The following is a 27238-nucleotide window of genomic DNA, read 5'->3' as shown; positions in this document are numbered from 1 at the left end:
TGACTCTAGAAATAGTCCGATCATTCATTGTACAACATCGGTTTTCCGGTTACCTGAAGAGGCTGGATGCAGAGACCTAGCACAGGTTACCTAGAGGGTGTAGGTTCTGAGGAATTCAGGACCAGTGCTCACTTCCGTGGTGCCTCATGGGTACTGGATGGCCAGTCCCAGTCTGGACCCGCGCAAGGCTCCATGTGGCTTGTCCAATGGCCACCAGACCCCTTTGGGAAGGGTGACTGAGGGAAGATTCAGGGCTAGGCCCCACCTTGGTCTCTGGAATAGGTGTGTTATTTTAGCCCCGGTCAGGAGAACTGGTGAATTCCCCAAACCCAAATGTTAGAGTGATGACTTCCTGTATAGCAGGACCAAAGCCCTGGACGTTCTGGAAACTAACCATCTGGTTTCCCCTTATCTCTTCTGGGAGAGCGCTCTACTTCTACACATCTGCTCCTAGGAGATCAGACCCCAAAGAGCTTCCATTCGAGTGCAGCTTATGGGGTCAAAATGCCTTTGCATCTGCCACCATCTCGGGGGGATGTTGGCAGAGAACTTGGAACAGGAGGGATGTGGTGTTTTGACTCGCACTGCTCCCACTGCAGCATACACACACCAGGAAAATGATTTTGAAAAGTCTAGACATCTTGTTGTGTCTGTTCATCTAAAGCTTACCTTAATAACTATAATTTTATATGGTCTACTTCTCTCCTGATCTTGATTCTTACAACTTATGCTCAATTGTTTAAAGTTTTATAATGAATATTAATGAAACAATTTACTTGGGAATCTAGTGTCTGTTTCCTCATGTATGGGTTGTTTTTTTTGTTTTTTGTTTTTTGTTTTTTGTTTTTTTTTTATGAGAGCAATCCCAAACTGCTCTAGGAATATTACTGGCATATTTATGGCTCCCGTTATTTCTATTGGGAAATATTTGAATGCCTTCTGCTGTTTTGTTAACTCAAGGAGCTCACTTACTTTAAAAGGAAAAGTCTTTTTTTCTTAAAGATTTTTTTTTTTAAGTAACCTCCACACCCAACATGGGGCTTAGTCTTACAACCCCGAAATTGAGTCATATGCTCCACTGAGTCAGCCAGGCCCCCTTTAAAAGGAAAACTCATGCAATCAGATCAAATGACTCAGGTCTCCCCCTCCAGCCACACTGCTGGGACGCTTCTCACACAGCTCCAGCCACACATGCGCTACCCAAAGCACATCTCTACATTTCCACACGGCCTGTTGTTCTCTTCTTCCGTAAACTACTTCCTTTTCCAAGTCTCCCTACTGACTTCCACCAGCTACACTGTGCTATTCCTATTTCCTTTGCAGCTCCCAAATCCACCTGTGTCATCACTGCGACCCACGAACTGCGACCCACGAACCGCCCCCAAAATAACACATAATACTTGGTACACGTGTGCTTAATTTTCTGGGGAGAAGACCCATAGCTTTGGTTCTATCCTGAAAAGGTCCATGACCCTCTCCTCCAAAAGGATCGAAATGGTCTGTCATTTTAACCAATACTATCGTTACACTATACTTGCAACATTAAAGCAAGCTCCCGGCTGATTTCCCCACTTCCAGTCTCCTTCCAGGCCATTCTGCACACTGACGTCATCGCGGTGTTTCATCCTCCTCCCCTCCCCCCACCAAGGCTTAACTGCTTTGGCTTTCTCCTCCTGCCTGCAGTACCCAGAGAAGCCTGACGGTGGCGCCACCACACCACTTTTATTCCCAATTCGCCGCCACTTTCCAACCTAGAACACAAACCTCCCCCGCCCTCTCCCCCCACACACTTCAGGCCCCGCAGAAGATGCCTCCCAGAATAAGAACAGACCAGAGGAAGAGTTTGGTTTTAGATGCCAGAATACCCGAGTGGGGATGTGGGCCTGGAGGTCTACAGAGCTGGAAATGTCAACTGGAGAGTTGCCTGCCTAGAGTTTAAAATCTTGAAAAAAGATGAGCTCTCCAAGGAGAAATAAAAACAGAAAACATTCAAGTGCTTACCCTCAATTGCTATAACTCCAAAAAGAGCAGCTCTGGAATGCCTACAGAATGAATGCAGAGTGGGACACTCAAAACAAAACCTATCTAAGTGGGTGGGAGATTATGAGGTCAGAATTTGCCGGCAAAATATTTTGAACAAAATGTTCTATACAAAAAGCAGGTGAATTCTTTCCCTGATCTTTGCATCAAAAATTATTTATAAAAACATTATAGTTGATAAGTTTTAAGCAATGCACTAGAAGTGAAATGACATCTTTAATGTGTTAAACATACATCTTTCATTAACATGTTTCAAACACATGTAAATCTAAGGTGGGGAGAGAAAATACACTGAATTAATAATCAGCAAATAATTATCTCTGGTATTTGCTCAGTTACTGTTACTTGTGCAACTAACCCCGGGCATAATTATTTAGGGAAGAATTCACGTCCTCTTAGCAATACATTCTAAGCAGATAGCGTTGGTTTCTAAGACGTAAATGTGTCCGCAGGTAAGTTAGGTGTTTAATAGTATGAGTCAGTATTAATATTTGACTTGGAGCTGAAGAGAGAACAAAAGCCAGGCGGGTGCACAGCGACTTAAGCACACGATGGTCTGTGATTTCTGCAGGCAGCTGGGGGATGCCACATTACAGGTTACTGAGACGGAAGACCAGGCAGGAAGCCAGGGGCTCAGCAAGCGGGGCTCCTCCCTCCTGACAACAGTGCTCAAAAATCTACTGCTCCCACTTGATCTTCTTTTGCAGAGGATAATGGATAATGTCAAGGTCAGGCAAGTTTGGTCAATAACACAAGGTCCCAGCCTGTAGGCACAGAGTCACCAAGGAGCCAGTCCCTCTACCTGACCATCTCCTCCCTCCCGAACTGGCAGCAATTTATTTTATGTTCCTGCAGGGCTTAACCATGCCCTTTGGTCCTCCGCACACAGGAGTCTTTTAAAAACCTTTCAGTTGGGGCACTTGAGTTAAAGCCTCTGCCTTCGGCTCAGGTCATGATCTCAGGTCCTGGGATTGAGCCCCTCATCGGGATCTCTGCTCAGCAGGGAGCCTGCTTCCTCCTCTCTCTCTGCCTGCCTCTGCCTACTTGTGATCCTGCTTTCTCCTCTCTCTCTCTCTGCCTGCCTCTCTGCCTACTTGTGATCTGTCTGTCAAATAAATAAAATTTAAAAAAATAAAAAAAAACCCACACACAAAAAAACCTTTCAGTTGGGGCACCTGGGTGGCACAGTGAGTTAAAGCCTCTGCCTTCGGCTCAGGTCATGGTCCCAGGGTCCTGCGATCGAGCCCCACATGGGGCTCTCTGCTCAGTGGGGAGCCTGCTTCCTCCTCTCTCTCTCTGCCTGCCTCTCCACCTACTTGTGATCTCTCTCTCGGAGTCAAATAAATGAATAAAATCTTTAAAACAAAAAACAACCTGGGGCGCCTGGGTGGCTCAGTGGGTTAAGCCGCTGCCTTCGGCTCAGGTCATGATCTCAGAGTCCTGGGATCGAGTCCCGCATCGGGCTCTCTGCTCAGCGGAGAGCCTGCTTCCCTCTCTCTCTCTCTGGCTGCCTCTCCGTCTACTTGTGATTTCTCTCTGTCAAATTAATAAATAAAATCTTTAAAAAAAAAAAAAAAAAAAAAAAAAAAAAACAACCTTTCAGTTAAGCTCCTGAGAGTTCCTCAAAACCCTCATCCCTAAAGGGGTCTGCTTGTAGCATTCTCCCCATGTTCAGACTACACGGCTCAACTGTGCCCCAAACCTACACGAGGATTTCCAAGCTAGAGAGCCTGTGACAGTAACCTCTCCTTTCATTTCACACATGACAACATGGGGGCCTGAAAACTCCAAGAGCTGACCCAAAACGGTGCAGCTGGCTCAGGACACAGCGGGGCCAGAACTCCCATCTTCTCCCAGTCCAAGGGAGGCTCTGCTGTCTCCCACTTCTTCCAGCTGTTAGTTGAGGGGGGCAGGATTCCAACCAAAGTAGGTCTGGCTTTTCAGGAGATGAAAGTGGGGTCCTTTAGGAGTCCTGAGTACTGGGGCCTTTGACTTGTTCAAAAGGCCTTGCTCTAATTTACTGGAATTTTTTTTCTTTACAGACTCCCTGCCCTTGCCAACCCTTCCCATTCATTCCTTTGCAAAATGTCTATTGTGACAAGTCTTGACATTATTACCCAGTTGTGGGCACAGGGACTCCTGTCTACCGGACACCCTTGTGTACTTAGCAGAGGCGAAGAAGGGGAGGAAAGGGTTGGAGCTTCTGAGGTTTTCTGATGCAGCCAGTGGCCAGATCCTTGGACCTGAACCCTGCCCAGGGTGTCTGTCTTCAAAAAAGGCTTCACAGGCTCAGAAGAGCCCTTCAGGTGATAAGCTTTGCGCAGTCCCTCAGCTGCCCGTCTCCACCAATTAAAGCTCCCTCACCCCTTTCCTTCCTGGTATAGGCAGATGGTCCAGTTTGTCAGCAACCAAAGCAGAGACGAAGGCTGAGCTGACTCATTTAGGAAGAGTAATTCCTTCCAGAGAAGATTCCCCATTCATTTAGACACTGGAGCAATTATTTGCTGGCTGACAGTTGTAATTACTTTTTGCTGCAGGTAGGTAACTGTTCCAGAAGACAAACTAATAGGATTACTGGTTTCTGAAGGGCTTTTGGAACAAGTAATTTTCAAATAGTCAGCGCAGTATGTTCAGTGAACTTTCCACCCGGGGTAAATTCCTTCCTCTGTGGCTTCCCACGGCAGGCAAGGCATTGGGTTCTTGGATTGGGGGGGGGGGGGGACTTTGGAACTGCAGGGACATTTTTCTTCTAGGCTCCTTTGAAAATGGGACCTGAGCAAATCATGCTTGGAGAGATCTCATGAGCTTGTCTGTAATCACTCTAATTTTCAAGTGTTCTGAGACTTGCCACTAAATTCTATCAGCCAACCAACCAACCTTTTTGGCCATAGTGGGACAGATCCCTTTCCCAGTCATGGGAGCCCAGGGTAACGTCTCCCTCCCATGCTACCCATTTTTGAAGGGAAGTGAAAGGGGAAAATCGGCCCAGACAACGTTTTCGTTAAGGTTTCTAACAAGATTACTAACTATTGTTGACTGTAGATAAGGTTTTCTATTTGGTAAGAAAAAGCCTTTTTGAATCCATGTCAACATCTGACTCTACCTCACGGTTAGACATTTAACAGAAGCACTCTCAGGCGGCACCTGGGCGGGTCAGCTGGTTGAGCGTCTGCCTTCTGCTCAGGTCATCATCACGGGGTCCTGGGATCGAGCCTCTGCTCATCGGGCTCCCTGCTCAGCGGGGAGTCTGCATCTTCCTCTGCACCCCCCCAACCCCCACTTGTGCTCAGTCTCTCTCACTCTCTCTCAAAAATAAATAAATAAAATATTTAAAACAACAACAACAACAACAACAAAAAAAAACCCCAGCCCATCCATGGTCAGCTGGGACAACAGTTTGTTTTACTGAGAAGTTTGAAGCATTTTTGTTACTGTTATCAGTGGCTCTGTTGTTAAACATTCCCGAGTCCTGCACTGCCATCCTCTGATTAGCTGAGCTCTGGTCTTGAGCGGGCCACACCTGTTCTCTCTGCGTCTGACCTGTCCAAGAACACTGAGATGCTAAGAATCAAGAGAGGATGTACTACTCAGCCTGTGGATCTGCAGACTTTTTCCTTTTTTTTTTTTTTTGCTTTACTGAAAGGTAACTGACACATAACACGGTATTACATTTAAGGTATAGAGCGAGATGACTTGATACACGCACATACTGTGAAATGATTACTGCACCACGGTTCATCACCCCACATAATTACCTTTTTTAGAGGTGTGTGGTGTGAACATTTAAGATCCACTCTCTTAGCAACTTTTGAGTATACAATATGCTACTGTAACTATAAACTACAGTCACCTCGCTATACAATAGATACCCAGGATCTACTCATCTTACAACCAAAAGTTTGTACCCTTTGACCTACATCTCCTTTCCCCCACCCTCACCCTCCCAACGCCCAGCAACCTGTACTATCTACTTTCCATTTGCAGGACTGTGGCATTTTTAGAAACCACATAGATGTAAGATCATACGATATTTGTTTTTCTCTGTAGAGATTATTTTGTAGAGTTTTTGACATATGGTCAATGCACAGAAGTTTGCAAAGGATTTTATTACAAGTCATTTGTGCTATCAGTTTGGTGTATTGATATGCAAATGCATTAGAGTCTAGGATCCCCAGGGACGGAATCATAACTCTAAACCAAACTTCCTTCACGGCCCTTAGAAACGGAAAATCTTTTCTTATTGCTAGGAAAATTGGAAGTATGCTAGATAGCTGTCCTCGAAGCCTGAAAATACTTAGCTGAAAATTGTAGAGTAAGTTCAAGAAATTTTTCTTACTGTTTAATATCACACAACCTTCATTATGACCACCATCTTTGCAAGTCATTCTGGTGGGGACACTAAGGTCACCCTTAGCTGTAGGACCCCAGCTCTAAAAGATTAGGGGAGTAAAATTTGCAAATGAAAGTATAGGAATCAAAGTGCATGTTTGAAATTAGGGGCAGCTGGCTGGCTCCCTTGGAGGAGCAGCAACTCTTGATCTTGGGGTCATAAGTTCAAGTCCCATGTTGGGTATAGAGATTACTAAACAACAACAACTTAAAAAAAAGAAAGCACAAGTTTGGAATTAGATGAATCTGGGTTCAAATCCCGCCTTACCACTTCCTACCTGTGCACAATTGTTATCTACCCTGCAAGGGTGAAACTGAATACTGTGCCTGGCACGTAGGAAAAGCTCAACAAACCATAATCAACACATTAATTACCCCGATGAATCATGCCTCCTTCAGTGACATAGGCTGTTAACATTTCTGAACGCAGGGCACACGATTTGCTCACCAAGCTTCCTTCGGGGAAGGGCTAACGTTAAAGAAAATTCTAAAGTATCTACCAGACCTAGGCTATCACAAAAGGTCCTTCTGGTCACTGATCACAAAATGTGGTCACCCACGGCAGCAAGATCAGCAATGGTGTATGTTTATAAAACTGGCTTCTGGGTCCCACAGAAGGGCAGGCTGTGTTGGTCAATATTGGCTAGGCTATGGTAACGGACACACCCAACAAGCTGAAAGGTTTATTTCTCACTCGTGCCAAGTCCACTGTGGTTCTGAGACGCGAAGCAGGGATTCAGGAAGGCAGGCTGTTTCTCTCCTGTGTCTCCGCCAGGGAGATGAGGCCTCTCACTGGTGATGTGGCAGGTGGAGAGACAGTCAAGGTGACTCCTGGCCCATCTATTCACAGTGCTATTGGCCAGAAGCTATCACAAGATAGCCCTCCCCTGCCACCGTCAGGGGCTGAGAAATGGCTATCTGGAGAGCAGAACATGTCTCTGGCTCACCTACCTATTTAATCAGCCCCCTGCCCGGGGTGGGAACCAGGACTCTACACTTTCAAACTCCCCCAGTGACAGAATTCAAAGTTGCAGCACTGTGATTATCTGCTGTGGGCGATATTCCTTTATGGGATAAATAATCTGAAATAATGGGAAAGTAGCTCTGTCGATATGCTAATTTATTAAAATGAGCATCTAAGGGTCTAAAACGGGTTTTTTTCTGGCTGTCATTTAAGTGTGCCTCTTAGATACAGATGACTCTCACACTGATTTCTGGTCGACACCCCCCTACCCCTCTCCAGCCCTCAGTCCTGTATACACTCAGCCAGGGGCTTGCAGGTACCTTCGGCTGTTTGTTCATCCCTCCCAAGCCTGTCCTGTGGCCAGGGACAGTGCCTGTACCCACCCTTCCACGTGACTTTCAAGGCCTCCTGACTCAGGAGTCTCTCTTGCCCCTTTTCTTTTGGATCTCAGAGCCAGGCACCAAGAGTGTATTTCTGTCTCTTTCTTACGTATTATGTCTATTCTTGTCTCTCTTCCTTCACTGCTATTCCCTTCGTCTAGGGATGTATCATCTGTCACTCCCATGGTCCCCCCACCCCAGTCCAGAGCTTCTGTCCCCTCTCTCCCATGTTGCTGCCAGAGCAATGAATTCCCTTATATGATGAGCACTTCCTCACCTTTCATGAATCAGCAAGACTCCTCCCCTCTATAAGCCGTTTCTGATTATATTCTTTTCTCCTCCACTGTTCTCCAGCATAACTTCTCCCATGCGGCTATACGCACATCTTTGTCTCTGCCTGCCGCAAGGCCTGTGGGGGCCGACAACAAGTTTGCCTCTCTCTCTCCAGGTTATCTTGTCATAGTCTACACCACGCTCAGCACACGGCAGGCGGAATGGGGACGGGCAGCAGCATGGAGCCTGGCACACGGTAGGCACAATATAGAAGCTTGTTGGGGGTACCTGGGTGGCCCAGTCAGTTAAGACTCTCACTCTTGGTTTATGCCCAGATCGTGATAGCAGGGTCGTGGGACTGAGCGGCACATCGGGCTCCGTGGTCAGCATAGAGCCTGGTACATGAAAAAATACACATGTTCATGTATCCTCTAAATAAAAATAAAAATCTAAAAAATAAGTAAAATCTTGTTGAATGAAGGATTAAATGAATATCCAACCATTCTCCTGTGCTTAGTTAGCTGAAATAGCCGCTAGTTTCACCAAGCTCAAGGTGATAAACTAAACAGACTGTTCATCTATATGGGTATGGCACTTCTTCTTTGGAAGACATGATTAGGCAAATCCATGGTTTCTTCACTGGAAACCATGTTCTGCAGCTGTGATCAAAGATGAGAATCAGGCATGAAGCAAATCATCATGTTCAGGGTATCTGAGTAATACTGTTACCAGAGCATTCCACTTTAATTGGCAGAAAAAATTTTTGAGTAAAATAGGGTGAACTAAAAATCAAATGAATTAAAAATACACTGCATGAGGGGTACTTGGGTGGCTCAATGAGTTAACCAACTGCCTTCGGCTTGAGTCATGATCCCAGGGTTCTGGGATCAAGTCCTGCATCAGGCTCCCTGCTCAGCGAGGAGTCTGCTTCTCGCTCTCCCCCTGCCACTGCCTCTGCTTGTGCTCTCTCTCTGTGTCAAATCGGGCTCTCTGGTCGGTGGGGAGCCTGCTTCCCCCTCTCTCTCTGCCTCTCTGCCTACTTATGATCTGTCAAATAAATAAATAAATAAAATCTTTTTTTTAAATGAGCAAGGAATATTCTCAAAATTATATATTTAAAATTATTTCATAATTTCAAAATTAAATCATAATAAAATTTTATTACAAAAGTTTGAGGCATTTTATTTTCCTACTTCTAAGTCTGTTCTTCCATTTTTGTTTTTGAGAGAGAGAGAGAGAGGGAGAATGTGTGCAGGAGAGGGAGAACACAGAGCCCAAAATGGGGCTCCATCTTATGACCCTGAGATCATGACCTGAGCCAGACATTTAACTGACTGAGCCACTGAGGTGTCCCTGTTCTTTCATATTTTTAAGGCAAGACTTAGCACTTCTATTCACTATAGATTCCCGGAAAGTGAGCCCCAAATGGGAAACGCTACAAAAGAGGGTAGTAATCCTTTAATATGTAGGTATAAAGAGATGAAGAAAGATCAATGAATTAGAAATAGGACTTGAGGAGCGCCTACGTGACTCAGTCAGTTAAGTGTTTGCCTTTGGCTCAGGTCATGATCTCAGGGTCCTGGGATCCAGCCCCGCATCGCATCGGGTTCTCTGCTCAGCGGGGAGCCTGCTTCTCTGTCTCCCTCTGCCCCTCCCCATGCTTGTGCTCTCTCTCAAATAAATTTTAAAAATCTTAAAAAAAAAAAAAGAATGGTACATGAAAAAATATGAAATTCCTCAAAAATAATTTTTCTTTTTTTTTTTTTTTTAAGATTTTATTTATTTATTTGACAGAGAGAAATCACAAGTAGATGGAGAGGCAGGCAGAGAGAGAGAGAGAGGGAAGCAGGCTCCCTGCTGAGCAGAGAGCCCGATGCGGGACTCGATCCCAGGACCCTGAGATCATGACCTGAGCAGAAGGCAGCGGCTTAACCCGCTGAGCCACCCAGGCGCCCAATAATTTTTCATAATACATGAAATATTTAAGAACTATAGACAAGCAAAAATAATAAAATCAGTCATAATCCCCCCAAACCAGATAACTGCTATTAAGGTTTTGGCCTTTTCTACCATGAATAAGCATATTTTAGGGAACACAAAGTAGGGGGCATCACAACATGTGTGATGCTTCAGAATTTGATTTTTTTTTTTTTTTTCATTAAACAGTATAGCATGAGATCTTTGGCTGCTTATCATTTCTACATCAATGACATTCTACAGATCCATTACAATGATCTTCCTGTACCATGATTCATGGATCACTTCTCTCTGGTAGAATTTAATCCCACTTTTAAAACATTATAAATAAGCCTGAAATTGTTATCTGTAAATTAAACCATTGTGCAAATCCATCATTATATCCTTAGGATAAATTCCAAGAAGTAGAATTTCTGGGTCAAAGGTGATGTGGAAAACAAAGGCAGAAGAAAAACTATTAAATTTCCTTACTACCTACAGTCCATTGACAATTCCTTGAAACAGGCAGAGGGACATTCCTCTCTGGATTCAACTGCCAAGATGTTGACACTTTGCTAAGGGCAAAAGGCAGTCCTAGCCTGGAAACCTCCCTCTCTGCCTCCCAGGATCCTGTAAGTCTAATTTAACATATAAAAATTCCTTTGAACCCCTGGGGCTAATAATACATTATGTGTTTATAAAAAAATTTTTTTCAATTCCTTTGGAAACCTCCTTTGTCTCTAAACCCCCCAAGGTATATATTGGCAATCATCCCCCAAGCATATGACCCACGGATACACATCTGAAGGGTCTCATGACTCAGGTTGTATTAGGCAGTACTAAATGACCTTTTCCCAACAATAGCTAGCCCCCTCAAGGTCTTGGAAACCTTGCTTCTCAAATTCCTTAAAGACTTAGACTCCCCCTAACCCACTCCCAACTTGAAAATATATAATGGGGCACTCCTCATGACCACAGTGCAGCTCTTTCTGCCCATTGGTTCTGTCCCCGGGGTTTAATAAAACCACATGTTTGCACCAAAAACACCTCAAGAATTCTTTCTTGGCCATCAGCTTGAAACTCCAACGTTTTCCTACATCATAAGGGAGTAAAAACTTTTTTAATATACATGATTTATTTATTACCTAAAGCTGATGAGCTCTAGAAATATTATACCAATTTATTATTTAAATACTTATAGCTCTTCATATTTTCCTCTTTGGTGAATTGCTTAACCATGACCTTTTGCCCAGGTTCCTATTGGAGTGTTTGTCTTTTTCTGATTGTAAGAATTCTTTATATGTACATAAACATATTAAATATATTGTCTCAGGTTTTTTTTTTTTAATCTTAAATTTTTGTTTATATTGGTTTCTCTTGCCTTTGGAAAGTTTTTAGAAAGTTTTTATAAATTTCCTTTTAGTCAAATCAATTAATTATGTTTTGCTATTTCTAGTTTTGGTGTCAGGTTTAGAAAAATCAAGGCCAACTCTAGAATATATAAAATTTATATCACTTGGGTAAAGCCTTATAAGTTAATTTCCATTTAAAGAAACTGAGCGGGTATAGCAGGTGTTGTGTCCTCCTTCAAAGCCCAGAATTTTAGATTTCTGCTCTCTAGAACACAGGTGTTGGTGCTTTTTCTGAGATCCTTTGCTTTTGCCACATTTGCGAGGTTTCTTGGTTCTCGGAGGGAACGGGAATACGCCAGCAGTGGTTGCCAAAATGCCCACCCAACCCCCAGCACCCTGGGCACCTCATTCCTAAAGCTAGGAAGACTAGTCAAACCAGAACAGGGAGTTCTAGAGCAACATGGTTAGAAGTGGGTGGGGGTGGGGAGAAAGGGTGCCGGAAGACATTTTCCAAAAATTTAAATGCATTTGCCCAGGATACTGCTCCTTTGAATCTAACCTAAAGAAGTACATTCACATATGGAGAAAAATCTATGGGTAACACTGTCTGCTGCAACATTATCAATTACAGAAAAAAAAAAAGTACAAAATTGATTACATAATGATATACCTATATTATGGTGTCCTCTGCAGTGATTAAAAAGAATAAGAGGGAGGGAAGAGGGGCAGGAGAAAGATGGCAAAAAATCGTATTAGAGATGCAAATCCCACTTTGGAAGTAGCAAATGGAATTAATAGGGAGAATGTTGGGAAAAGGGATAGCAGACAATTTTTTTACAGCTTGCTTTAAATACTTCTGTATTTTTAAAAATCCTTTACAACAAGAATATCTTCAGGAAATGTTTATGCCATTTTTTTGAGATAAAAGTAAAAATACAAAAAAGGAAGATTTTCATGGAAATCCTAAGCCACTTAACACGAGTATGAACTAGTGTTCCAGAGTTGCCAAATGGCTCGGTCTTTCTTATCAGTAATTTCAACACGCCCAGGCAGGTGCAGCTGAAGGCCAGCCCACGAATGCATACCTGGGACATGGCGTTTCATACAGGAAATGCAGAATGGGATACATAAGAACAAGAAAACATAGAGGCAGCCCAGAAAGTTTTATATTAAGAACCAAGAGAGTCCCGAATTTAAACAAAACAAAACAAAAGGAGCTAGGAAGGATGAATAGAACAAAATGAAACATCACCCAGATGGAGAAAGAGGACTAGATGGACTTTGTTCTGGGTTGGACTTGGCTATACCATGGCATTAAAAAAAAAATTATATAACTTTCTTTTACAACCCGAGAAGAAAAATAGAAAAGGTGTGCTTTGAAGTGACCAAAAATCCAAAGTTCTAGTTTTAAAAGTGGAAATGATCATCTATTTTGATACCATGACATATCTTGTGATTTACTGGTAGATGAAAACTGAATTACTCAAGACGTGGCCTTCAGTTCCTCTTGTATTTATAGCCGCTGTCAGATTAGACACTATCAAACACATGAGTAGAAAACACCTGTCCCAGCCTGTAGCATCAGCCTGGGGCTGAGGACTATCTGTGACAGGAGGGAAAGTCCACTTTGCTTTGTCACACAGGAAAGCCAGGGAGGGGAAAATCCTAGAGAGTCTGACTAAGGAAGGAAACGTCTCCTCTTCCACCTAGGGCCACCTTTTCTGTCTTCTCCTGCTGTAAGCATCCGATGACCTTTCTCTGGCTCAAATGTTCGAACTTTCCCCCTTAGCTGCCACTCTCAGCAGCTGAAGGCTCTCCCATTAAAAAAGAAAAAGAAAAAAAAAACCTTCAATATCACCTACATGCCAATGACTTGGACTTTCATCTTCAGCTAGGACCTTTCCTCTAAGCTGCAGACGTACAGATGCCTATTTGACAGCTGTACTCGGTATACTCTAAGCCCAACATGTCCACAAACATCTTGCAATTTTGCCCCCTAACCAGGCTCTTCTTCAGTGTCCCCCAACATGCATCCAGCAAAGGAGTTGGAAATCTAGGAATGAATCATCCCTGACCATTTCCCCTTCCATGCCACGTCTGACCTAGCACCAAGGCGTGATGATTTGACTTTCTATGACCACTGCCCTCCACACCTCTTCCTCTCGCCGCCCTACTGCATAGCTTCTTCACTGCTACATCTGCATCTGTTCCTGCTTCACTAACCCATTCTGCGCATTGTAGCCAGAGTGAATTTTTGCAAACTGCAAATCTGATCAGGCCTATTCCTGCTGAAATCCCCCAGTAACGTTATAGACTGATGCTTTTACATTATGACCAAGATCCCTAACGTCGGCCTAACAACTCATCTCACGTCCTTTCCAGCTTCTTCTCATACCACACTTCCCACTCATTCTCCACACCACACAGGCCATGCTCCCTCCCACCAAAGGACCTCGCCTAGAATACTCCAATCTTCTACTCTTTACCTGGTTATGGGTTGAACTGGGGCCCCCAGAGAGGCTAAAGTTCGACCCCCAGTACCCCAGGATGTGACCTCATTGAAGACAGGGTCTCGGCAGAAGTAATCAAATTGAAATGAGGTCATTAGAGTGGGTCCTGATCCCACAAGACTCATGTTCTTTTTCAAAAGCAGCAGTTTGGCACAGAGATAGACACACGAAGAGGGAAGATGATGTGAAGGCACAAAGGGAGAAGACAACCTTGAGTGGCACGTCTACAGGCCAAGGGACACTGACAATGGCCAGCAAATACCAGAAGGAAGAAGAGGCAAGGAAGGATTCTCTCCTGGAACCATCAGAGAGCATGGCCTTCCTGACATCTTGGTTTTGGACTTCTAGGCCCAGAACTGTGAGACCATACATTTGTGAAGTTTTCAGCAACCCAAAGTTTGGTATGTTATTATGGCTATCCTGGGCAACCAAGATATCCTGCCATTTTTTTTGTCTCATTAACTCCCCCTCAGCCAAACTCTCTCAGGGAGGGTGTTCGGGATCTCCTGGCTCGGTCGAATCCCCTATTATATACACACAGCACTCTGTTCCCCCGTCTCCTTCGTAGCATTTACCACAGTTATAACTTGACATTTATTTATGCAATTATTTGATTGTCCCACCCTCTCAGTAGACTCGAAGTCCCTTACCATAGGGACCGTGCCTTCTTTAGCTCACTGTGGTACACCCTGGGCCTGGCCTAGTACAGGACACACACTGGTGCTCCAGAGATATTTGCTATACTAAGTAAATGTAGCAAATATACTGAATGAATGAATGAGAGAAAGACATATGAGGGGCATGCTGGAGAGGAGACTACAGATGGTGAAGACCTTAAGAGAAGGCAGGCCGGGAGATAGTTTAATGTGACAAACTTTCCACAAGGGCTCCCAAATACTTCTGCTGACCGCTGATGTTGTCATTGCACCAGAAGAAAGCTCTGAAATGCATATATCCCTGGGAGAGATCAGACATTAACCTAAATTTGCATTAGCATATTAATAACACATCTTTTCCAGAGAGCAAGCTGGAGGAGAGGGTGTGTTGTGAAGAATACTAAATCAAGACTCTGAAAGTCTAGAGATAGAATCTGTCCCTCGGTGACGAAAAAATGTGGGAACCAGGGTGAACGGTATAAAAAAAAATAGCCTTTCTTACGTCATAGCTTTGCTGAGGGTCACCTTCCGCTGATCAGGAACAATCCACCAGATCACAACCTATCTAGGGTCAACAAGACCCCTTCCTGTGCATCTAACTTGCTTCATGGACCTTTGGCAGGCACTGGCAGCCAGGGAAGCGATCATGTCCTCTTCAGCCAGATGGATGTTGGGGGACAGTGGGAAGCTGTGCAGCTGGCTCCCACCCGAAGGGTTCTGATCACAAGGTTTTTCTTCTGGAATTAATATGGAAAAAGCTTCACCATTGATCCTGATCCAGATCCTACAAGGCCACATGTGGTGGCCACTTATCACAGGACAGTCATTTTTGGGGGGGAAGGTCAAACTCCATGACCCAATAATGACAGAAGTGGTCCTCACATTCTATTCAAAAAGGACTTGAAGATCAGCAGACACAGAAGAGAAACTGGAAATGGATAACTGTTTTTTTATCCATAACTGCTTTATTAAAGCACTACCAGAGCTACAGGGGCTCATTTCTTCCCCTCTACTGTCAACATGCCTTTAACGATAATAAAAAGGGATTTTTCCTCCATTGCTCCAACTCAGGATATAGTTCCAGAATAATGATTAAACACCCCCAAAATACCTCCCATTCTGATATTGTTATGGTAAATTCCATAGAGTATTAGTCTGAAGTTTACTAAAATCTTATACTTTCAGAGTTAGAAGGAATCACTGAAAAAATTTGGCCCAACCCCCCTCCAGTGAAAAAATATGTTCTATAAAGTCTCCAGCAATGACCCCAACTTAGGCTTGAGCTTTCATAAACAATGATCTAGTTTACTTCCGTTTTAGCCAACTTACCCCATTATAAAGCAATACTACTTAAGCTTTTCAAATATATCTTACGACCCGGACTCTATAGAACCAGGTAGCTCAATTTAAATTTTACACTGGTATCTTGTTCTTCCAAAAATAATTGCCCAAATAAAAATCTTTTTTTTTTTTTTTAAGATTTTATCTATTTGACAGAGAGAGAGACACAGCGAGAGGGAACACAAGCAGGGGGAGTGGAAGACCAAGAAGCAGGCTTCCCACCGAGCAAGGAGCTTGTGGCAGGGCTCGATCCCAGAACCCTGAGATCATGACCCAAGCCTAAGGCAGACCCTTAACAACTGCCCAGGTGCCTCCCAAATAAAAAATCTTAATTGTATATTTAAGTGGAAGGCTTAGCAATAATTTTATCTTTAGATTTATGGACACCGGAATATTCCTGTGGCAGGAGAGAAAGTAAACTAAATTTTAAAATTTAACAGATAGCCATACACCTGTTTCAACATGTAAATTACACATGTGCATTCCTTACCAAAACTGGGTTTCAGCATTAGAACTGTTTCAAGTTTTACTTTTTTTTTTTTTTTTAAAGATTTTATTTATTTGACAGAGATAGGAACAGAGAGAGAGGGAACACAAGCAGGGGGAGGGGAAGAAGCAGGCTTCCGACTAAGCAGGGACCCCGATGTGGGGCTTGATCCCAGGACCTGGGAATCACAACCTGAACCGAAGGCAGACACTCAACCAACTGAGCCACCCAGCTGCCCCTCAAGTTTTACATTCTTTAGTGAAACGTGAATCTCACAAAACTTACTTGTGAGATATCCTTCCTACAGTAATTTATTTTTGTGAATAATTTTATTTCTATAAGACATATTGTTGGCACTTAGTATAGTCATTTGATTTTATTATATGACAGCATATTTTTTTAAAATTTTATTTATTTATTTGACAGACAGAGATCACAAGTAGGCAGAGAGGCAGGCAGAGAGAGGGGAAGGGAAGCAGGCTCCCCGCTGAGCAGAGCGCCTGATGCGGGGGCTCCATCCCAGGACCCTGGGATCATGACCTGAGCCGAAGGCAGAGGCTCAACCCACTGAGCCACCCAGGCACCCCTATGACAGCATATTTTAACAGTAAAAACAAATGTAGATTAAGAAATTTTGAAACATCAATTGAGCAACTGGAAGTAAAACCAAACGCTTCCTCAAATATGTTTTAAGTAAACTCTTAGAGCCAAACTATAAAAGATACTTTTAACTTGGAGTAGGGTTTTAAAATATTCTAAATATTTGTAAAAATCTTAAAATACATAACCAAAATAAATGAGAAAACGTGGATGTCACAGACTTTGATTGCGCTGAATGTGGACATAACACTGCATTATTTCCTGAAAGTCAACAGGGCCAAACCAAGAAGAGAAAAGAATCTAAAGAAAGGGGATCTGATTAATTAAATCACGAGATGATTAGAAAAGCATTCACCTTTCAGGAGGCAGTAGGAAGAATGTAATCTCAGCCAATGTCTGTAGTTAACAAAATGGGAGCCCTGAGAAGCTGAAATGGATGCTCCGCTACAGTTCTCCATGACTGATACCAGCTGCTGATGTCAGATTCAGAAAGAAGGATCCATACTGGTGGAAATAAGTTGTATCAAGTAATACTTGCACTGTCAGCCACGTCCAAGAGCTGCCTTCTACTGTACTATCATAATCGCGTTTCAACTTGAAAGGGACTAAAACCACCACAAATACTGAAGCATACTGAAAATAAATTGAAAACTGGTGGGAAGTAGAACACAGTTTAAAAAGCTTCGTGAAGTCAGCAACCTTAAAGAGGAGCATTACTGTTTTTGCCCCAGAGAAAATTTTAGAATGCCCGTTAGAAGCGACCTTCAGGATATTTCAGTGTCTCAAATTATATTATTGGGAAGGGCGGCTGAACGATTTTCTTTGGATCTGTTTTGGACAAAGCAAAGTGTAACCAGAGACAAATTCCATCATCTACTTGGGATGCAGTCTTTCTGCCCTTGGTCTTTTCTTTGCAATATTTTAGAGTCACAGTTTTGAAAGAGTTGAAAAATGTTTGCTACTGTCTAACTCCCCCATGTTCACTGTGAACAAAAGTTCCATGTTGTGAATTTTTTTACATGCCAGAAGATAAATGCTATGGTGTGTCGCAAGCGATGGAAGGATAAGTTCCACAAATGCTCATCCTAGTTGCAGTGGAAAATCATCTATTCTCATTTCTCATACATAGGAAAGAAAAAAAGAAGACAGTTACATTTCACAATCATGGCTGATCACAGCTTTCACAAAATATGTACACCAGCACTTCTGCACCATCATTTCAAAGAACATTCTTTTGTCCCAAGCAATTTCAAAAGCAAAAGATAGCCATTTAGAAATTGAAAGTTTGCCTGGAAAATAATTATTGGGATCGATAAAGAACTAAAACTGGAGGAAGGGGCTTTCTTAGATTTACTTCAATTCTTTACTAGAGGGTTAAAACTAAGATTTATCAAAGAAAATTGATTTCAAGATACTGTACAAACTCCTTTGGAAATGAGCTACACACACGTAAGCAAGTATTCACTTGATGTGTGCAAAAATCATCTCCCAACAGACCCTGTATTTCGGTAGTTCCATTCAGGATCCATAAGATGGCAGGCCTAGATCTCACAGTGTTATTTGTTTCCATCCAACCCCCACCCCCGCCCCCATGATATTTTTACAAGCATAAATATACTCATTGCCTTGAAACTGATACTGTGTATTATCAGCAGCAGGTGGCTAATAATAACATGTTAAGAGCACCTTTCAGATTAAATTTGTAAATTATGAAAGATGGGAACCATTAACAAGCTAATGCCTTCATTAGTTCAATATGCATCACAAAACACTACAGCCAAAAGGAAACTTATGATCGCTTATTCTGGTATTGCCTTTCTCTGGATAAGGAAACCCAAGTCCAGATTTCAGAAGTGCTTTGCCCAAGGCAAAGGGGGTAACAGAGAGAGACCCAGAATCCTGGTTTCCTTCCTTCTAAATCTGCAGCAGTGCTCTTGTTCACTGTATATCTCCAACTCCTCATGGTGGCATCAAAGTCCACACGACTACTCTTCATGGAGCCCCACTTTGCACTTCATAGACTGCCTTTCACCTGTCAGGGCGTCGCTCATCAGTTACCCTGAGCCTGGAATTCCGCAACTCTCCTCCCGGGTCTGTCCATGTGTATCTCAAACTGGGGTGTGCTGATGTACAGTGGTATTTGAAGCTGTAAGAAGAATAAATCCTCCTAGATGATCAGGGCTCAGGGAGGACAACAACATCTTTTTAATTAAAAGAAACATAATATGTGTATGAATTTTAAATACAAAATACATGAAGTTTCAAAGAGGTGTGTTGCTTTGGGTAGACTCACACAGGCTAGACCCTCAAGCCCGCAGTAGGAGACACCCTCGGACCCCTATCCTGTTGGGATACTTTAGTGGAAAGGTCAGAACAGCACCTGGTTATAAGTTTTCTCTCCATTAGAGCCCACCTTGTCTACTATAAAGCACATCAGTAAGGTCACATTACACTTGTGTCCTAGACAAATTGTCACACGGCTGTCTAAACCCTGTGTACATGATCCCAAGATAAAATCAGAGTCTATATAAGACAAATATTGCATTAAAAACATTATAATATAGGGGCGCCTAGGTGACTCAGTGGGTTAAAGCCTCTGCCTTCAGCTCAGGTCATGGTCCCAGGGTCCTGAATCAAGCCCTGCATCAGGCTCTCTGCTCAGTGGGGAGTCCGCTTCCTCCTCTCTCTGCCTGCCTCTCTGCCTGCTTGTGATCTCTGCCTGTCAAATAAATAAATAAAATCTTTAAAAAAAACCATTATAATATAAATCAAATATCAACTATTATACAGCTATTATACATGGCTGATCACTACCAGATAGAGATCACCAGTAGGCAGAATTCTATGGGCAAAGCAAACACAGTAGATGAAATTAATAAAAATAAACCAATGTACTACTTTCAGGGTTTTATAATGAATTTTTCCATTAGGCATATATGCTAAAGACAAAAGTACAGGGATCCAGGAAGCAGGAGACCTGGAGGGCTTCTGATCAATTAATTACCTAACCTGTCTTAGTCTGTTTTCTATTTTCTCTTAACAGTGGATTGTGTCACTATGGGGGTGGAAATGTCTAGAATTCTAAATTGCTTTTTCTCATCCTTTGCTCTACCATTTCTTTGGGTGTTATTTTTTAATGAATGTAAGATAAGATAATCAGCACCTAAACCTTTTCCTGTGGGTCCTGACAGTGATTAATTCAGTTACTTGAAATATACTTAGTTCCTTAAAAATTCTCAGCATATTGATTGGTTAGAAATCAGTAAATTAGTCAATGCTGTGAAAAACAAAGACAAAATGAAGAAGGATTCCACATTAAATGAAACTAGAGATGTGACACCTGAATGCAATGCATGATGTGGGATTTTCTTCTGCTGTAAAGAACAGTATTAGGACAACAAATTTTGACTATAGATTAGACAATAATAAACAATGGTATTACGTCCTCTTCCTGATTTTGGTAACTGTACTATAGTTATGTGAGACAATGGTCTTATTTCTGAGTTATACACTGAACTACTTAGGGACAAAGGGGCATGATGTCTGCCACTAGAGAGCGAGCACAAGAAAACACGTGCAAATGTGCCAATATGTAAACGTTAACAGTTAGGAAAAACAGGGGAAGGGTACACGAGAATCCTTTGTACTACTCTTGTAACTTTTTTTTTTTTTTTTTTTTTTTTTGAGAGAGAGAGAGTGAGTGAGCATGAGCAGGGGGAAGGGCAGAGGGAGACAGAGAAGCAGACTCTCCACTGAGCAGGGAGCTTGACGGCACTCAATCCCAGGATTCTAGGACCATGCCTTGAACCAAAGCCAGAAGTTTAACCAACTGAGCCACCCAGGCGCCCCATTCTTGTAACTTTTCTGTAACTCTGAAATTATGTCAAAAAATTAAAAATTGAAAGAAATGAGGAAGACGGTTTGAGTGGTTGCATATAGAACTGCAATGGAAACTAGATGTACAAAGATTAACAGGAAGGGTAAAACGGTCCTGGAAAGGAACCCTCTTCATTTATAATTCTTTAGAATTCAAGTTTATGCTACTAGACATGATACGCTATACTGCATAACATCCGAAGGCATGCTCCTAGTCAACACTGGTGTAACAACTCTTGTTTGAGATGATAAATGTTGCTATAATGCCATTCTGTTAGTCTTGTCTTTATTTTTATGCTCTGCTTCAGTAAATCTTGACTTATAACCAGTGTTAGAACTTAAAATCTCTTCACCGACAACTCAAAGGAAGAGTTGCCTCAGCATCCATGTAAAAACATATTCCAAATTATGAAAAACAGTGTTGAGACTGTGAAATAGAAAACACGTAAGACAAATTAAAAAGCCACTTAAAGCAAATTTCAAAAAAAAAAAAAATGACGTTTCAAAAATCCTTTTACGGGGGCACCTGTGTGGCTCAGTGGGTTAAAGCCTCTGCCTTCTGCTCAGGTCATGGTCCCAGGGTCCTAGGATGGAACCCCGCATCAGGCTCTCTGCTCAGCGGGGAGCCTGCTTCCTCCTCTCTCTCTGCCTGCCTCTCTGCCTACTTGTGATCTCTGTAAAATAAATAAATAAAATATTTTTTCTAAAAAATCATTTTACGGGGTGCCTGTGTGGCTCAGTGAGTTAAAGCCTCTGCCTTCGGCTCAGGTCGTGTTCTCAGGGTCCTGGAATAGAGCCCTGCATCAGGCTCTCTGCTTGGTGGGGAGCCTGCTTCCTCCTCTCTCTCTCTCTGCCTACCTCTCTGCCTACTTGTGATCTCTATCAAATAAATGAATAAAATCTAAAAAAAAAAAAAAAAAAATCATTTTACAAGAGGGAAGGCAAGGCAAAACAAGACACTAGAAAATGAACACCAGTATCTGCCTTCTCTGTGTGTGTGGCAGACTGTGCTGATGTCTCCCAGGATTTCGCACAGGGAAGTAACCTTGCTTATTATTTTCTGATGATATTCAAAGGGTCTGTAATAAATGACCTTCCACATGACTATTATTAAATGTATTTGTTTTTCAATTGCTTCCTGAATGTGTAATTTTTTTCTTTAAGGAATCTTTCACACATTACAATTAAAAAAAAAAAAAAAGATTTATTCATTTTACAGAAAGAGCACACCTGAGAGGAGGAAGGGTCAGAGGGAAAGGGAGGGAGAGAAGCAGACTCCCCACTATGGAGCCCCACTCGAGGCTCAATCTCACAACCCTGAGATCACGATCTGAGCCGAAATAAAAAAGTCTGACACTTGACCGACTAAGCCACCCAGGCGTCCCACAAATGTGTAATTCCTGATAAAGAACTACACAGATTTGCCTTCTGTAAATCCTAATTTATACATCTCAAAGTTAAATTTCTGATTTATACATCTCAAAGTTAAAACACTCCTGAATCAAGAGTGCAGTTTGGGCTGGTGGGGAGGTGTGAGGATGACATTTGGAAGTTATTTCTCATAGTATTAGTAACTTTCTAGTTATTTGAATAGATGATGGGTTAAGCTTATTAATTTACATTTACTATATATATTATTTTGTGTATGTTCAATATTTCTAAAGGTGTTTTAAAAGCACATAATGTAATATTTTCCTTTTTAAAAGCTATATTATAGAATAGCAGCTTTCCTTTTATTTAACTCTCTCTTTCTCTCCAACTATTTTAATAGCTGTTGATCCAAATGTTCGACATATATTTATTTAGCAACTACCACATGTCAGACATGGTTGTATACTGAGGATATAAGCCAATATAAACATTACAAAACCAACATTAATAGAAACATGGTCCTTGCCTGCAGGCAGATGATAGTCTAGCTTTGAGCACCTAAAGGGCAGAGCTGTGTGTAATTCTTTGCAAGCCTGGTACCTCCCATAGAGCCTTGCCCATGTGAGAGCTTCAATACAGGTCACTGATGATGCTGTTTGCACCATTTACAGATCTTTTCATTGACAGATTTTTAAGATCTTATTATTTTGAGAGAGACAGCGGGGTGGGGGTTGCAGAGGGAGAGGGAGAAGGAGAGAAGCAGTCTCCCCACTGAGTGTGGAGCCCAAGGCAGGGCTTGATCCCAGGACCCCAAGATCACGACCTGAGCTGAAATCAAGAACCAGACGCTCAACCAATTGAGCCACTCAGGCACTCCTTAAAGATTTTAAGTTCTTTACACCCAATGTGGGACTTGAACTCACAACCCTGAGATCAAGAGTCATATGTTCTTCCAACTAAGCCAGCCAGGTGCCCCAGTGAAGTCCATTTTAAGTGGCAAGATGATCTGCATACAGCATAAAGAATCTTCTAGCAGGGCGTGTGTTTGAGCCCCACATTGAGTGTAGGGTTAATTAAACTGTAATAAAAGAGTAAAATAGACTTTATTCAGTTCCAAGGAAATCCATCATACTGGATTCCTAAAAGCCAGTTAGAATCTCATCCTTTTTGGGAATCTCAGCAGCCTTGTCTTACTGAAATAACTATCACTGCAACAAGTTTCCAGGCGGAGATAAAGAGTTGGAGAGGTTTGTAAATTTTGTTCAGTGTCCAATTATCCCATCATAAATTATTCACAGAGAAGAAATTCTCAAATGGCAGGTTTTGTTCCCTCTCTGCACCTTTTAAACATACAAGTTCTAGACAAATTTATAGATTATGACAGGTTTCCTCTTTATCAGTCTTTCTGTAATAAATTTAGCAAATACTGACATTAATTAGGAAGAGGAACACAAGGGAATACAAAAAACCCACTGGGAAACCATTCTGAAAATAACTCATGCAGTCACTACTCTTCAAGATAATAAATGAACATTGATTGAAAACATCAATTGTACTAAATATTACAGGAAAATGTTCTATGAAAAATCTCACTTATGTATCTTGTTTTTTAGTTGAATCATACACATTTAGGGTGGCACAAAACTTAAAATAAAAGAGACTAGAACCTCAAAGTTTCAAAGATTAGGTCTATCAACATGGCTATTATTATTTGAAAAATGTTTTTATCAGTGATGAATTTGAATGCTTACCTTAATGAATAATGGTGCTATGATGTTTCATCTCCCAAATTCTAGTAGTAGAAAGATGACCATTTTTGCTTTAGACCGTCTTAAGATTAAAAAACAACCAAGCAGGGATGCCTGGATGGCTCAGTTGGTTAAGCGTCTGCATTCCGCTCAGGTCATGATCCTGGGGTCCTGGGATCGAGTCCTCCATCAGGCTCTTTGTAGGCTCTTTACTCAGTGGGGAGTCTGCTTCTCCCTCTCCCTTTGCCTGCCACTCCCCCTGCTTGCCACTCCCGCTCATCTTTTTATAATCTTCAATGATTGGGAAGATAGTACCAAGGGGAAGCAAGCAATCCAGTGGTTCCTCCTCAAGGCACAGTCACTAGCTCTTTTTCCTTACCGCTTTTTTTCTTAGGAAGGCAAAGTGGGTGGGGGTCGCAGACTTGACCAAGAGCATAGGAAAAACCACTCCTCCAGTGCTCTGAATCCATTAAACATCTTTAAACAGATGCTAGCCCAAGAAATCTTTCACCCAAGGCAAATACTTTGAAAAGTTCTAGTTCACATTCAGGGGACATCCCCAATAGGTTTTTTGGTAGCATAATTTGGTAAACCTCCAAGACAGTGCTTTGGCTCCTTTTTTCTGTGAGGTTTCTGAGGAGTCCAAGTAGAAGGCCAAGGCCAACTAGCATTTAAACCCTTTCTCCATTTTGGTATTATGAGTTTTTATAAACTGAGGCAAAACTGTAGCAACTGTATTTTGCTTACTGGTGTCTTATTTCTTCACTATAGGAAAGTATGCAAGAGATACACAGTGAGATCAATATTTAAGAAGACAATCTTGGGGGATGCCTGGGTGGCTCAGTGGTTGGATGTCTGCCTTTGGCTTACGTCATGATCCCAGGATTCTGGGATCGAGTCCCGCATGGTGCTCCTTGCTCAGCAGGGAGCCTGTTTCTCCTTTGCCTGCTCTGCCTGCTGCTTCCCGTGCTTATGCCCAGGCGCTCTCACTGTGTGTGTCTCTCTCTCTCTGACAAAGAAATAAAATCCTTAAAAAAAAAAGAAGACAGTGCAGGAATTTAGCCCAAACTTGGTGATATTTGTTGTTTTTTCATTTTTTACCTCAAACATAAAGTAAAAAATACTACTACTTAAAAAGAGCATCATTTCTTAGATCATCTCTAATTCCACTGCTAACATTTTCATATTATAGTTAACTCGTGGACCAACTACTGCAGGCAGATATGGTTCAACTTCCAGCTCTGTCACCATGGGTGAACCTTGACAAGTTATTTATTCTTAGATTTCCTTATTTGTGAAAAGGAGTGAATAATGGGGTTTTTGTGAGCAATAGACAAGATACTACAAATAAAGATACTGCACAGCATTTTTTTAAGTGCTCAATAAATATTTGCCATTATTCTCATTGCTATTGCCTTTATAAGTCTCCCCTCTTCAATCACTCTATAAAATTCACCTCCCACTATGGTGCCACATAATTATTCTTGAATCACCTTTGATTCTGTCAGTCTCTTGTCAAAACTCTTCAAAGGATTCCATGCATACAGGATAGTCTTATCTTCTTGCCTGGGGCATGTTGCTATTCTCTGTCAACCCTTAACCAACCTGACACCAGCCTGATCTCTCCTGAGGCCCCTTAATAACAGATTAAACTTCCCCTTCCCCAACACAGGCTGCTCTTTTCAGCCTCCTTGCTTTGTTCCTGGTATTCCCTTTGCATGGAATGCCTTCCCATATAGGCTTGAAGGTCATTTTCTCCACAAAGTTTTTTTGTGATCTGTTTACTAAAATGAGTTTTTCCTTTGCACTTCTGAAATACTTGTTTTCTTCTACCTTGAAAACATATTTCTTAGATTTGCATTATCTCCCAAACTGAAATGTAAGTCCTTTAAAACTAGTTGACAAATAAACTGTTGGATCTACATCAAAATAAAAAGCTTCTGCACACCAAAAGAAACAACCAACAAAACTAAAAGCCTACAATGGGAGAAGATGCATGCAAATGACATATTTGATAAAGGGTTAGTATCCAAAACATATAAAGAACTTCTACAACTCAACACTAAAAATAATAATAATAATAATCCAATGTAAAAAATAGGCAGAAGACATGAACATACATTTCTCCAAAGACATACAGATGGCTAACAGACACTCAACATCACTCATCATCAGGGAAATGCAAATTGAAACCACAATGAACTATCATGTCACATCTGTCAGAATGGCTAAAATCAAAAACACAAGAAACAAGTGCTGGCATGCATGTGGAGGAAAAAACCCTGATGTGCTATTAGTGGGAAAGCAAACTGGTACAGCCACTCCAGAAGACAGTATCAAAAAATTAAAAATAGAACTACCCTATGATCCAGTAATTGCACTATTGGATATTTATCCAAAGAAACACTAATTCAAAAGGATATATGCACCCCTATATTTATTGCAGCACTGTTTACAACAGCCAAACTATGTGAGCGGCCCAAGTGTGAAACGACTGATGAATGGATGCAGAAGATGTGGCATATATATACAACAGAACATTACTCAGTCATAAAAAAGAGTAAAATGGGGGCGCCCAGGTGGCTCAGTGGGTTAAAGCCTCTGCTTTCATCTCAGGTCATGATCCCAGGGTCCTGGGATGGGATGGAGCCCCATATCGGGCTCTCTGCTCAGCAGGGAGCCTGCCTCCCCCACCCCGTCTCTGCATGGCGTGCTTGTGATCTCTGTCAAATAAATAAACCAGGATCTTTAAAAAAAAAAAAAAAAAAGAAAGAAAGAAAAAAAAAAGAGTAAAATGCTGTCTTTTGCAATGACATTGATGGATCTAGAGAGTACAATGCTATGTGAAATATGCCAGTCAGAGAAAGACAAATTCCGTATCATCGCACTCACAGGTGGAATTTAAGAAATAAAACAAATGAACAAAGGGAAAAGAAAAAGAGACAAACCAAAAACCTGACTCTCAACTATGGAGAACAAACAAAGGGGAGCAGGGAGGGGGTCTGGTGAAATAGACGAAGGGGGTTAAGAGTACACTTATCTTGGGCAGCACTAAGTAATATATGGAATTTTAGTAAACAGATCACAGAATCACTCTATTGTACACCTGAAGCTAATATAACACTGTACGTTCATGACACTGGAATTTTAAAAAGAAGAAATACAATTGTCTAAGGAAGACCAGCTTAGGGAGGCAAATTTCAGAAATAAATATTTAATGCCACACAGAGTGGACTACTGGAGGACAGTCTAGAAGTATGCTAAGGTAGTCCACGAAGATCAGTTTTAAAAGGTG

General features: G+C 42.0%; 1 long non-coding RNA gene across 1 annotated transcript; it reads right to left on the bottom strand.

Annotated features, from left to right (window-relative positions):
* Nucleotides 1-10964: 10964 nt before the first annotated feature.
* On the bottom strand, nt 10965-27238 carry LOC131836772 (uncharacterized). The gene is made up of 3 exons (XR_009355765.1): nt 25437-27238; nt 23947-24971; nt 10965-19094 (listed from the first exon to the last, which is right to left on the bottom strand). It is a non-coding gene; the product is annotated as an uncharacterized LOC131836772 (long non-coding RNA).

This window comes from Mustela lutreola, chromosome 7 (assembly GCF_030435805.1).
Source record: "Mustela lutreola isolate mMusLut2 chromosome 7, mMusLut2.pri, whole genome shotgun sequence".
Classification (NCBI taxonomy): domain Eukaryota; kingdom Metazoa; phylum Chordata; class Mammalia; order Carnivora; family Mustelidae; genus Mustela; species Mustela lutreola.
This window is presented reverse-complemented; position numbering and strand designations above follow the sequence as displayed.